Genomic DNA, 12420 nt, shown 5'->3' on the forward strand with positions numbered 1-12420 from the left:
GACACCATTGTGTATGCGAAGATAAGCTCCACTGACAATCAGCTGAAGCTTGATAACCATTTACAAAAAATTAGTCTTTGGTGCGACAAATGGCAAATGGAACTGAATGCATCAAAAACTCTCTTCATGCGCATGACACGTAAAAAAGACCCGTTATCCTTTTTTTTTTACAGCATTAAAGGCACAGTGCTGACTCAAGTAAAGAATGTTAAGTATCTAGGTGTTCATTTTACACATGACTTGAACTGGTCCATGCATGTTGACAGTGTTTGCAATAAAGCCATGCGTAAACTTTGGTCGTTACGACGAAAACTTCACGATGCCACCCCGGAAGCTAAAACAATGGCGTATAAAAGGACTATTCTTCCAGTATTGACCTACGCAAGTCATCTACGGGAATTATACACCGAAATAAATGCACTAAAATGTGAGCGTATACAAAACAAAGCCTTACGGTTCATCTTCAACTCCTATTCCAGAACTCAGTCTATTAGTGAGCTTAAAGACAGAGCCGGTTTAATGACGGTGAAGCTAAAAATACAACATAATCGACTGATATTCTTTTTTCACATACTCAATGGAGACTACAAGGTTCACCTAAGGGAACACATCGCACTACAGCCATTTACCACATCCAGAACAAAACACTCGAAACATATCACACCACTTAGCTACAGAACAGATTTATTCAAGTATTCGTTTTTGGTTCGGAGCATCGATGACTGGAATCAATTACCTGAATACATAGTCGAACATTGCGATTTACAAAGGTTCGGAAAGGCTTTGTCAGAATATTTGTAGCCAAATCGCTTGCTCCTTGTTGGTTGAATGTGTTCAATGTACTATATCAATATGTTCAATATGTACTATATACCATCAAATCTTTTTTCTTTTTTTGGGGACGTGTACGAGATGTATTCGAACATGTTTCTTTTATCCGTGACCTATGCGGGATGTATTCTGATATAGTTTTGCGTTTCTGTTTTGTTATTTCCTCATAGTGTGTGTCTTGAGCGTACAGTGTGAAACTTGTTTCTACATATGTTCTTTGTACATGCAGATATGTAACCCCAACTCCTGTCTTGGCCCTTGGGCTGACAGTATGAATAAATAAAAAAAATATTGCTGTCATATGAGGCGCAATCGCGCCAGAAACGATCAGAATAACGGTCAGACCAAATGCACAGACTAGCCACAATACGGAAACTGGGCAGAAAGCGCTATGACTGGTCCATAATAAATTTGCTTGTTCCCATCTATAGTTCTATATAGCTATATACGCCTATAGTTATAGTTCTACCATGACTAGAAAGACGTCGAATAGGTCACTCTAGCCATGACTACGTGCGCTGCCATTGATGCAATATGTCACTCTGTCCCTTGCCAAGGTCGTAAATGAAGGGACATTTGGCGCTGCTACCACTGACGTCACGGATAGGGTTGCCACCTTTCCCAGAAAAAAAAAAAAAACTCGGCTGGTAAGCGGGGGTTCACGAAGTTGATGATGATGATATATGGTGTTTTTTTGGCGCAAGGGCCACTTGATGGCCAAAGAGCGCCAGTTCATGAGACAGGAATGTGGACAATGATTGTGATTAGCGGCTGTATAAGGGCCATAAAATTTTTCGCAGTAAAGCGGGTAAAAACATACAATTAATAAAATCATGACCATGCCGTGAAAGGTGTGTGTGGTGCGAATAGATGACAAAAGGTAATGATAATAAAAACGATGGTGGATATGTCTGGCATTAGCACAAGTGCCTCACTCGTTCATACCCTTGCGTTCAAGGGCCGTGAGGCAAGTGCTTTATTGTGTAGCCACCGCAGCGAAAACCTCTCTGGAGAGGTCGTGCTACGGTATGCCCGGGTATATGACATGAAAGCTATGAATTTCTTTTAAAAACACTAACAATGATTTGTGACTAAAAAGCGGTTCCCTACCGACGAACATTGCAGAATGTAAAGGTATATGTTGTCGGTAGGGTGAAGGAAAGTGTTGTTTTCTTAGAGTGTCCAATTGTTTGCACTGAATTAAAATGTGAAGAACTGTTAGTGCTTCACCACATCTGTCACACAATGGTGGATCGCCACCGGAGAAAAGATATGAGTGTGTCGTGTATGTGTGTCCTATCCTGAGCCTCGTTAATGTTACCTCTGTGTGACGTGATTTTGATACTGGTGGCCAATGGCCAAGGTGTGGCTTGATAACGTGTAGTTTGTTTTGTGTGTGTGTATCCAACTTGCTCTGCCAGTAGTCCCTGAGTTTTCGTTTGAGAGACGGCTTAAGATCAAGGGCCGGGATTGATGTGGGTGTAATGGCGGTGCTTTCGTGGGCGGATGCAGCAAGCTGATCCGCCATCATGTTGCCTTGAATCTCACGGTGCCCTGGCAACCAGCACACAACAACATGTCGGTTGAGTGTGTAGAGTGTGCAAAAAATGGAGTAAAGTGAAACGAGGACAGGATTTTTTTGTTTTTTAAGACTGTGCAGAGCCGTTACCACACTGAGGGAGTCTGTATAAATTACTGCTTTTTGTATTTGTGATTGTTTGATGTGTTTAGCTGCCACAAGTATCGCGTAAGCTTCCGCTGTGAAGATACTTGTGCCTGGATGTAGAGGGCCAGCACCCGAAAAGGAAGGGCCAATAGCAGCGTAGGACACAGAGGAGTTAGACTTAGAGGCATCTGTAAAAAACTCAGGACGTGTGTATTTGTGTTGAAGTTCCAAGAAGTATGTTCGAATATGGGCAATAGGCGCATGTTTAGTAACTTCTAGGAAAGACACATCGCAATCTATAGTCTGCCACTGCCATGGTGGCGGGTATGCTACAGGAGCCATTAAACTGTGTTCGAGTGACACTCCAGTGTCCTCAGCTATACCCTTCAGGCGAACTGAGAAGGGCTGGCTCATTGAAGGCCTGTTTTGAAAAAGAATGGAGCTCGGCAAGTCATTAATAGTAGAGTATGAGGGGTGCCTCTTGTCTGTTTTCACCTTAAGGAAATATACAAAGGACATGTAGGTTCTTTGCAGATGAAGCGACCACTCATTCGACTCAACGTAAAGGCTTTCTACGGGGCTGGTGCGAAAAGCACCCGTAGAAAGGCGGATGCCCGAATGGTGCACGGGATCCAGCATCTTCAAAGCACTTTGAGTCGCAGACTGATAAACAATGACCCTATAATCTAAGCGGGTGCGAATAAGGCTTCTATACAGGTTCATGAGGCATTTCCTGTCACTACCCCACGTAGTACATGACAACACTTTTATAACATTCATGGCGTTTAAACATTTTGTTTTTAAATACTTTATGTGGGGTACGAAGGTCAACTTGTTGTCCAAGATTAAGCCTAAGAATTTATGCTCGGCTTTGACGGACAGACGTTGCCTTTCAGTCGAATGTCAGGTTCCGAGTGCATGCCTCTCTTTCGAGAGAACAAGACACACGTGCTTTTTTGTGGGTTCAGTCGGAATCCATTTTCTTCTGCCCATTTGGAGACCTTGTTCAAACCTAGCTGAACCTGCCGTTCACACATAGCCAGGTTGCATGACTTGAAGTCAAGCTGAACGTCGTCGACATATGTACAATAGAATATATTGCGGGGAATGGACAAGTGCAAAGAATTCATTTTGATAATAAAAAGTGTGCAACTAAGTACACCACCTTGTGGCACGCCTGTTTCCTGGACAAATGTTTGGGAGAGAACACTGCCCAGACGGACACGGAATGTCCGGTTTGACAGGTAACTTTCGATTATATGAAACATTCCTCCGCGCACACCAAGGTGGGACAGGTCTCTTCGAATTCCGAAACGCCATGTTGTATTATAAGCCTTTTCGATATCGAGGAACACAGAGAGAAAATATTGTTTATGGACGAAGGCGTCTCTGATCTGTGCCTCGATACGAACAAGGTGGTCTGTGGTGGATCTACTTTCTCGAAACCCGCACTGAAATGGGTCGAGCAAATTATTTGTTTCAAGAAAATGTACAAGTCGGCAGTTTATAATTTTTTCGAAGACTTTGCACAAGCAGCTTGTAAGTGCTATAGGCCTATAACTCGAGGGTAAAGAAGGGTCCTTGCCCTCTTTCAAAATGGGAATAACAATAGCCTCTTTCCAGGAGGTAGGAATAGTGCCAGAAGACCAAATAGCATTGTACAAACAAAGTAAGGTTTTTCGGGTTTCGTTTGGTAGGTTTTTTAACATTTCATACATCACACGGTCAGAACCTGGGGCAGAAGTACTGCAGGAGTTTAGAGATGTTCGGAGCTCAGCTAGACTGAAAGCTTGGTTATATGCCTCGTATCTAGTGGATTTGTGTTCGAGTTTCTGCTTTTCTAGTGTTGTTCTGTATTTTTGAAAAGTGTCAGTATAGTGGGACGAGCTGGATACCTGTTCGAAGTGTGCACCGAGGAAGTTTGCCTGATCTTCCAAGGTATCACCCTGAGTGTTTACGAGTGGAAGTGTGTGTACTTGTTTTCCTGCTATCCTACCGACCATGTTCCAGACTTTAGCCTCCTGTGTGTATGAATTAACCCCTGATAAAAACTTCTGCCAGCTTTCTCTTCTGGCCTGCCGACGCGTTCTCCTGCCTTGAGACTTTATTTTCTTGAAGGTTTCAAGATTTTCGGCTGTCGGTGAGTTCCGAAGCAGCCTCCAAGCTCTGTTTTGCTGTTTGCGCGCGTTTCGGCATTCAGAGTTCCACCATGGCACACATCGTTTTCCAGGGTGTCCATTTGTTTGTGGGATGCATTTTGTTGCAGCATCAATCAAAAACGCTGTGAAGTAGTTCACAGCAACATCAATGTTCAAAGTACAGATGTCATTCCAACCTAGACAAGCGATAGTATAAAACTGTTCCCAGTCGGCTCTGTTTATGAGCCACTTGGGAACACGTGGTGGACACTCAGTTACTGTCGTTGTGCTCAAAACTACGGGGAAGTGGTCACTTCCGTACAGATTACTGACGACATTCCACTGGAGTAGAGCCACAAGAGATGGAGATGCTATGCTCAGGTCTATGGAGGAGTAGGTGTTATTAGCGAGATTATAATAGGTTGGTTCTTTTCGATTCAGGAGACACGCGCTCGAGGAGAGAAGGAACTGTTCGATCAGTCGACCTCGCGCGTCATACCGAGAATCACCCCATAGCCTGCTATGCGCATTAAAGTCTCCAAGGAGAACATAAGGCTCCGGAAGTTCATCAATTAGATAGTGTAAATCGCGTTTTTGCAGCTGATAGCTAGGAGGAATGTAAATAGTGCAGATTGTGATCAGTTTATCAAAAAGAACCGCTCGAACAGCCACTGCCTCAAGGGATGTTTGGATTTGTACGTGTGTGCATGCTATTCCTTGATTCACTATGATGGCAACACCTCCGGATGATGTCATAGCATCAACACGGTCTTTTCGGAAAATAACGTATTTACGAAGAAAATTTGTGTGTTTTAAATTAAGGTGTGTTTCTTGTACCCACAGCACTTTTGGCGAGTGTTCATGTAAGAGTTCTTGGATGTCGTCAAGGTTTCTGAGAAGGCCTGTAACGTTCCATTGTATAATTTGAGTGTTCATGGTGAATGTGAAATAGTGCTGTGTGTACGAAAAGCGAGTGGCTGTTTAGACAGGGAGTTTGAGTTCACTTAACAGGGCCATCACCAGGCCCTGTTATCTGCTTTTTTGTTTTCTTGACGCGCTCTAGGGAGCCACGCCGCTCTTTCGGCACCAAGGGTGCCGACGTATCCATTGCCTCCTCGGAGGCACTGGATGCCCGCACGTGTGGGCTGTTAATTCGAATTTCGGGCCTCGCCTGGTGAGGTGAGGCCTTGAGACCGGAGGACTCTGGAGTCACCGGTCTCTGTTTGGGAGTAGGCGGTGTAGCTTGGGCTACAGCCGCCTTGGGGGCAGGTGCCACAACCACCGGATCGGTATGCGCGGGCCGAAGGAGTGGCGAGGGCTGGTGCGGCGGTGCCCCCTGACGCGCCGCATCAGCGTATGTAGGTCCATAGAATGGAGCGACTCTTCGCCGTGCTTCCTTAAATGTAATGTTCTCCTTCACCTTCAACGCAATTATTTATTTTTCTTTTTTCCAGTATGTGCAGGAGCGTGAATATGCGGCATGGTTTCCTTCGCAGTTTACACAGTGTGGCGGTTGTTCGCAGTTCTCAGACATGTGGCCTAGAACTCCACATTGTGCACAAGTCTGGCGACCACGACAGGTTTTAGAGCCATGGCCATACCTCTGGCATTGGAAGCAACGACGAGGGTTTGGTATGTACGGCCTGATAGATGTCTTTGTGTACCCTGTTTGAATAGATTCCGGTAGTTTACTAAATGCAAATGTGAGTATTAAGTGTTTCGTCGGTGTTTCCTTATTATCTCTTCTAATGATGATTCTTTGTACATTAGTGACATTTTGGCTCTTCCACCCCTCCAAAAGTTCAGTCTCAGTCAAGTCAAGTAAGTCCATGTCAGATACCACTCCGCGAGTTGTGTTCATTGATCTATGTGGTGTTATGGTTATTGGTATGCCACCGAAATCTGAAAGACGGTCTAGCTTTTCAAATTGTTCTTTGTCACTGATTTCGAGGAGAAGGTCTCCACTAGACATTTTGGTTACCTTGTATCCTGTGCCAAGAGTTTCGGTAAGACATCTAGAAACCAGGAAAGGAGAGACGGTTCTGGCTTGCTTTTCAGTTTTTTCACAGTGGATAACATGATAGTGAGGATATGTTTCTTTGGGCTGGTTAAAAAAGTTTATATCATCGGTGCGTACCCGCTTTAAGCCGGTACGATCAGACAGTAAGGGGAATACTCCATGCATGCCTTTCTTATTTTTGTTCAGCAGCGTTGGCGGCCACCCACCACGGAGCCCAACGAGGGGACGCTACAAGTTTACAGATGCTGAAAACTGCAGACGCCAGCCGTACAACGCCACTATAACCCAATGCGCCTAGACCAAGGTAGGCTATTTGCACAGGGTTAACCCTAGCCGCCAGGAAGTTTGGAAGTAAACGGAAGAGAGTAGAAGACAGGACAGATAAATAGTAAGAGATAAAGACGAAGATGCAGGGAGAGAGGGATAGGAAAAGGCGACTGCCGATTTCCCCTGGGTGGGTCAGCCCAGGGGTGCCGTCTACGTGAAACCGGGGCCAAAGGGGTGTGTTGCCTCTGCCGGGGGGCCTTAAAGGTCCAATCGCCCAGCGTCGGCTCAACCCCCAGGATCCCTTTTCCCAGGACACGGCAAAGCCACGCACGGCTAGGCGTGGGAGGGAGTAGAAACTCCCCCGTTAGCTCGGGTCCGTGGTGTCGCTACACACCAAACGCCTACTTGCGCAGGCGCCCCTGCGGGGTTCACGAAGTTGAGGTTGTGTGGAAAATAAACAAAGTTCATGTTAAATCTTTGACATGCGATGACATTTATTGTACCCGTCTACAACATCAACATAATATGTCCACGTACATACAAACACAGCACAGCGAAGCGAATCAATAAGTCTCTGGTGGCAAGCGCACAGATACACTTACAATGTTTGCACTCAAAACGAGGGCAAAATTATTACGTATGCTGAACAAAATATTTGCCAGCGAGGTTTTCAGCCAGACTAAAAAATTGGGTGCTCAAATCCGTAGACACAACCTTTATTTCAGACAGAAACTTGCAGAAAATGATGAATTTAATGCGTTTTTCACAAACCGCCGTGTCTTGAACTAGCGTGCCTTCAACTTCCTCGAACCACCGTGCCTGGAACGGGCGGGCCAACCATGCCATTCCGTCGGCCGTGTCTCTGAACTCGCTCAGCCCCCACTACGATTCCTAAAACCACTACGAGCGGCACCTGCAGCGAACGATGTTCCCAGGTTGGATAAAGCCCATAAAGAAGGCCTAACATCTCAGCATCTTTGTGAAAGAGGGAGAGTGGGATATAGAGGAGAGGTAGAGAAAGGGAGGTAGCGGACGCGAACACGTGCACCTTTCAGCCGCGGAGCTCACGCTGGCGTACAGCTGCCGCACGCAAACAAAAATATGGCCAGCTGTTCAAAAACATGTGTAACAAAGTCTGATTATCGAAATAGTCGTGTCTTCCGAGTAGAATTTCGATGTTTTCGTCATTTTTTCTGAGCTGTTCAGTGCTCCTTTAAAGAGTATGCAATGTATGTACACCTACAGGTGCAATAATGTGCAGTCCGCTCACAACGCATAAAAAGAAATAAAGAAATCCTATGTGCTTGCCTTCTCCTATTCGCGGAACTTGAATGTGTACTAAGAATTCGACTTAGCAGCTCGGATGAGCTTCTTGTTTTCTCTCGCCATCTTTATAAATTCTTCACAGCTGTACACCAAATTGTACTGCACACCAAGCTCCGCGTTAACCATCGGGGCGCTTAGCTGGTTTATTTCATTTGTCCACAAGTTTCCCATCACGCTGAAGACGTGTTCCACGAACGCATTGCTGCAGGGAATGGAGTAGACATGCTCCATTAGGTTCTGCAAGAAGGGGCACTTTACCTCTTTTATGAACTTCAGCCACATCGAGCTCGATTTCTCGTCACATTTTACAAGTACAGGCAGAGCATCCTTCAAAAGACAGAAATCTGAGTAGAGTTCATCCCCTTACTCTTGAAAGTCAATGCCAGAAAGGTTGCCCGCATTTATTACCACCAATAGAGCGGGTGCACCTTTGCGCAGATCCAAATCGGCGAGCATCTTAAACGGGAAGTTCTCGAAGTCAAACCACTTTTCGAGGTACGCAAGGGCCCTATCATAGACATTCACAAAGTCCAGCTTTGCAACCTGTCCACCAGGAAATATTTCAAGGCCCAGATTAGAATTGACACCGAAGAACATATCATTCCTTCGATTAATCATCTGTTTCCTGAGCTTAGTCATTACAGCGTAAAGTTCTGTCGACTCAAGGTGTATCTTTTCGAGGATGAGGATTGCTGAATGAAACACTGCAAGGACCGAGTGCATAAAGTGCATGTAGCACTCCGGTAGCGTGACACTCTCTGAAAGTTCATCAGCTTGGTTGCCTATAAATCTCCAGATTATTTTTTCACACTCCTCCTCTCCTTGACTCAGAAAGTATGACTTGATGGGTGTCCAGTTCTTAATTAATCTGTCCAAGGCTGTAAACAAGCTCAACCATGTGGCGGACCGAAATATGACACAAAACTTCACTATATTCCTGATCACAAAATTCAAAGAATGTTTTCAATTCCTCTACACATTTCGAGCAAGAAGAAAATTCTTTGAATAGCTGTAGTACAAGAGTTTCAACGTCAAATAAAGACTTGATTGCGTACTTGGCAGTGTTATGTACAACATGGCAGTTGCAATTGGCCAGAAAAATCAGCCGACAAAGTCGGCTGATCTTTCCTTATCTTTCGGAAAACTGAGTTATGTTTCCCATAATTCACAGAAGCATTATCCGTGCTTTACTCACCCCAAAGAAAGGCCTACATTCTCCAAACTTGTTGCCAAAAGTTCGAAGATGCCGCTTGTAGTCTCGTCCGCGCCTGCTCAGAAAAGTCGATGAGAGCATCAATTATTCCGGCACCACTCACATCGTAGAAACGCACTGCAATGGGGAAAAGTTTTCTGTTTCCCTTTGTTGGAAGCGTCAGTGGAGAGAGCGAACGGAAGTTTGTGGCGTGCTGGACGAAGTTTTAAATGCGAAGCATTTCTTGGCGATCGTCGGGGACTTTGAGCGTATCTATCTATCTAGCCGCCTACAACTTTTAACTTTCCTGGCCGTTTCGACCATGGTAAGAATACCAAACTTGGTATGGCATAACATGACTGCATCAAGAACATATTTGACTACTCATAACATGAAAATTATGACATGTATGTCATGAATGTCATGACTTACATTTCATGTTCCTGAAGCTCTTGCGGTGGTTTCATTCACATGGCATGTTGCAAAACTAGTATGACATGCCATGATTGCATGGCGAACACAAGCGACAGACCCTAAATTGAAAATCATGACATGCGCGTCCTGTAACAGACTACATGCCACGGTCATGATGCGCTGGTGGCCGTTTCATTAGCTTCACTTATACCAAATTTAGTATTACGGGACGTGAATGGATCACGAAGGTATAATACTCGTGCAAACATGATAAACATGAGATGCGTGTCATGTAACGACATGACTACATGGTACGCTCATGATGCACTCGTGGCCGTTTCGCTAGCTTCACATGTACCAAACACGGTATTACTCGACGAGAACAGACGACATAGGTAAATGACACATCCAAACATAATAATCACGACACGCGTGTCATGTAACATCACTACATGCCACAATCGTGATGCGCTCGAGGCCGTTTCGCTAACTTCACATATGCCAAATTTGGTATTACGTTACGTCAATGGATGATGAAGGTATGGGACTGTTGCAAACATGATAATCATGAGATGGGTGTCATGTGAGAACATGACTATATGCCATAGTCAAGGCGCCCGTACATTTTGACGTGACGCGGTGTGCGTGCTCGCCGGCGTTCATTCCGTCGCGTCAGGCTCCTGTCCTGCCATATATTCGCAGGCGCGCGCCGCGCTGCGTTGCTTGGACGCATGCTCATTCGAGCGCGTCTGGCGTCCCTCCATCACGAAAAGAGGGAAACACAGTGTTGTCTGGGTAACGCATCGGCGCGAAATGCAGCATGTCGCATTTCGCGCCGGTTGCCGTCGGGCCGCGCCGATGGACGCTGGTCACACCTGGCGTCAGGCTATAGAGTGCTAGCGTTTCGCTAACGTAGTGTCGCTGTGCCCAGCGTGCGCGAGTATCAACGCTACAATAGAGTATTTCGGGCCCTTCGTGATGCGCTTGCGGCCGTTTTGCTAGCTCGACATATACCAAATTTGGTGTTACGTGAGGTGAATGGATGATGAAAGTATATGACTGGTGCAAACACGATAACCCTGACACGCGTGTCATGTAAGAGCATGACAACATACCACGCTTGCAGTGGGCTCGCGGCCGTTTCGTTAGTTCCACATATACTAAATTTGTTGTCACGTGACGTGAATAGATGACCAAGGTAAACGACACATTCAAACATGAAAATCATGACACGGAAGTCAAGTACGGCATCATTTACTCCCCCCTCGTAACATTGTGCTGATTTTAAAGTAACATATCAACCTTTCTCATTTGTGCTTCGCATATCATCGATTCCCACTGTACGTAGGATCTGCCATTTTTTTTTCGACTATGCACTCCACTGCGCAAAGCGCCAGTACATATTTCACGAGGTGTCCCATCTTCGTTCCTCCAAGTCGCATTCTGGAAGCAATGCCTGAATCCGATCCGACAAGACTTTCGGTGCCAACTTGCTGCCGCTGTCCATTGACAGGTAACTGTAGTTGTGCTTGATTCAACGAAATATGGTGCCCAGATCCGCAGCAGTCATGTGATCTTCTGCGCTAGAAATGGCTGTAACAAAGAAATTTTTTGATTGTAGCCAGCTGTTTTGAGGCGGGGCTTTTCTGTTCTTGTTTCTGCGTTGATGCGTGATGCTTCACAGCGCTGACGCCATCAGATTTAACCGTAAACGTGCTTGCACATATGGTGCACATTGCAGCTGTGGCATCGTCGTCTACGGGCAGGAGCCAGCTCTCATGCTCGGGTTGAGATCTACACTCTTTCCGGAACGTGCACTGACGTATTTTTCACTTTTTCAAAGGCTCATTATGCAAACAAAGCATGTAACTAACTACTGATACTGATTTCCACTCCATTCCAACGATTGATGGGCTTGAAGGGTTCTTGCTTCGAGCTTTTGTGGGTACATGATAGAACGTGGTTTTCTTCAGTCCTATCGGGAGCATGGCACATCGTCTTGGAGAGGGAGAAGGAGGATTGATCGAGGATGCGTACAAGGCTTGCCGTGACTCTTCGCAAGCCCTGGCAGGAGAGGGAGGGCGATGTCCCCGTAGAGCGTTTGGTGTTTCCTGTTGCAGCTGAATGTGTCATGATTCGAGGAGGAGCCGCCGGCGAGGGTTCCTTTCTTTTGCCAGAACCATCGCGTCGTCGGGACGGATATGGTGGTGAAACCGCTCGCAGTGTTCTGCTACTGCGCTCCGTTCTCGGTTCAACCGACGGAGGTTATTCTTGAGTTGTGGCACTCTTTCGTGGAAGTTCGTGGTTTCCACAATATAGGAAGTGGGCCAGGTGGCGTGATCCGGTACACGACGCCCTGAGCTTTTTCCGCAGGTGAGCGATCTTTGGACCGAGGTATGAAGAAGCCAATTGGTGGTGGATGGCTTGTGGACTACGTTGACCCTCACGTTTCTCAGTACACGGGATACTGCTTCTCTGGCACCGGCGATCGATGTAGGGGATCGACACGCGGTCTCGTTGCGGTGACGCAGGTGTCATGTTTCTCCCATCCTTTCTATCCACCTGC

The sequence above is a fragment of the Rhipicephalus microplus genome, chromosome 9, assembly GCF_043290135.1.
Source record: "Rhipicephalus microplus isolate Deutch F79 chromosome 9, USDA_Rmic, whole genome shotgun sequence".
In the NCBI taxonomy this organism is placed as follows: Eukaryota; Metazoa; Arthropoda; class Arachnida; order Ixodida; family Ixodidae; genus Rhipicephalus; species Rhipicephalus microplus.